This window comes from Phyllostomus discolor, chromosome X (genome assembly GCF_004126475.2).
Source record: "Phyllostomus discolor isolate MPI-MPIP mPhyDis1 chromosome X, mPhyDis1.pri.v3, whole genome shotgun sequence".
Lineage (NCBI taxonomy): Eukaryota > Metazoa > Chordata > Mammalia > Chiroptera > Phyllostomidae > Phyllostomus > Phyllostomus discolor.
The window spans coordinates 71,054,901-71,057,112 of record NC_050198.1 but is presented as its reverse complement, the minus strand read 5'-3'; positions in this window follow the sequence as shown (position 1 = coordinate 71,057,112).

Genomic DNA, 2,212 nt, shown 5'->3' with positions numbered 1-2,212 from the left:
CTGTTAGTAACCAATGGGAAACAAAGCCCCAATGAGAACTCTGGCTACTTCTGTTAGTAAAGGAAGGGGCTAGTCAGGTAAAGCAACAATTTGACTTCCAAAGCAGGACCAAGCTGTAGTGTCCATACCCAGCTTCTCCCCTGCAGGAGATGATGAGCTTGCAGGGCTGTCACAGCAAGGATAGCAAAGCAACAATGAGCCTTGCAGTCACTGTGTGGAGGACTCAGTATGTGTTAAATCATTTACTCCTCATCCTCATAGCAGCCCCTGAGGCACAGAGAGTATTAAAGAACTTGCCAAGCCCTGGCTGCCCTGGCTTCCCTGGCTGGTGTGACTCACTGGCTGGTGTGGCTCAGCTCACTTGGAGCATCAACCCATAAACCGAAGGGTTCAGTTACTGGTCAGGGCATATGCGTGGGGGTCAGTCCCCCATCAGGGTGCATATGATACAAGGAAGCCAGCTAACGTTTATTTTGAGAGAGAGAGGGGAAGAGAGGGAGAAAGAGAGGAAGAGAAACATCAATGTGTGGTTGCCTCTTATGTGGCCCCCAATAGGGACCTGGCCTGCAACCCAGGCATGTGCCCTGACTGGGACTCGAACCGGCAACCCCTTTGTTTGCAGCCCACACTCAATCCACTGAGCAGCCAGAGCCAATGTTTCTTTTTCACATCAATGTTTCTCTTTCTCTTTATCCCTTCCTCCCTTCCCCCACTCTCTAAAATCAATAATCATGTCATCGGGTGAGGATTTAAAAAAAGAAGAAGAAAAAGAAGTTGTCAAAAACTCAAACCCAGAGCTGTCCAACTTCTTGACTGAGCTTTTTGTTTATTATTTATTCCCAAATTCTGAGGTTAGGACCTCCCTCTGTGCTTAATTATTTTCAAAGATTGTCTTTTTTATTGATTCACATTTAAAAAATAATAATTTGAGGTAAAATTCACATCACATAAAATTAACCATTTTAAAGTGAACAATTCAGTGGCACAGTATATTCAGTGTTGCTTCCCCCACATTTCAACATCTCCGAAATGGAGGTTCATCATATAATCAATGATATATTATGATTTAATTCAGGGGTGTCCAAACTTGTGGCATCTCTGAGCCACACTGGAAGAAGAAGAGTTGTCTTAGACCACACATTAAGTACACAAACACTAACAAAAACTGATGAACAACAACAAAAAAAAGGTCTGTACATAATTTTCATGATATCCACCACAACAGATAAGCAAAAAAGTCCTCATATAATAACCCTAATTATGCAGCGGCCCTTCTGATAATATTTTTTAAACAAACATTTATTTTCAGAGAAAGAAAGGGAGAGAAACATATGTGTGTGGTGACTCTCACATGCCCCCAACTGAGGACCTGGCCCACAACCCAGGCATGTGCCCTGACTTAGAATAGAACCGGTAACCCTTTAGTTCACAGGCCAGCGCTCAATCCACTGAACCACACCAGCCTGGGCCCTTTTGTTAATCTTTTAAAATCATCGAGCAGGTTCCCATGTTTATGATCACTAATATAGAAAATGTACTTGTCTAAGTAATGAATGTCATTGATTTTTTAAAATATTTTTATTATAAGAGTAAAAGAAAAGAGGGAAATATAAAACTAGTGGGATGTTTGAAATTGTATTTGAGAAACTAGTGCATCCATACCTGGTTTGAGAGAAGTAGTTGCAGTTCTCAGTGAGTTCTCAAGGTGCTCTTCAGATATTTTGGTTCTGATTTTACTTTTAATGTGGTTCATTCTTGAAAATAGTTGCTTGTCAATGTAGGTGCTGCCAAATAGCAATGACATGAATAAGGCACAATTGTGAAGCAAGGGATATTTGTCCCTGGGAAGAAAGGACCTATAAAATCCAGTAAAGAGACATGACCAAATTTTTCTTTAAGTTGAATGTCAGATTGCAGCTCTATGCATTCCACTTGAAAATTGGCAGGTAACATATTTATGTTGGCTGAAAATCGAGTAACAAATATAGCAAAATATTACTTTCCCAGAAATCTTGAAATCTGTTTTCAAATTCTTGTATGAAATCAAAAAGCAAGGCTGCATATTTTTTGCTGTTCACAGAACTGTTTAGCCAATGTGTTGAAATGCATAAAATTATTTGCCTTAATTTGAACTTGCCATAATTTCAGTTTCATTTGGAACACCATTACAGTTTGAAACAGGGTATTGATAAGTCAGTTTTATCCTTGAAGA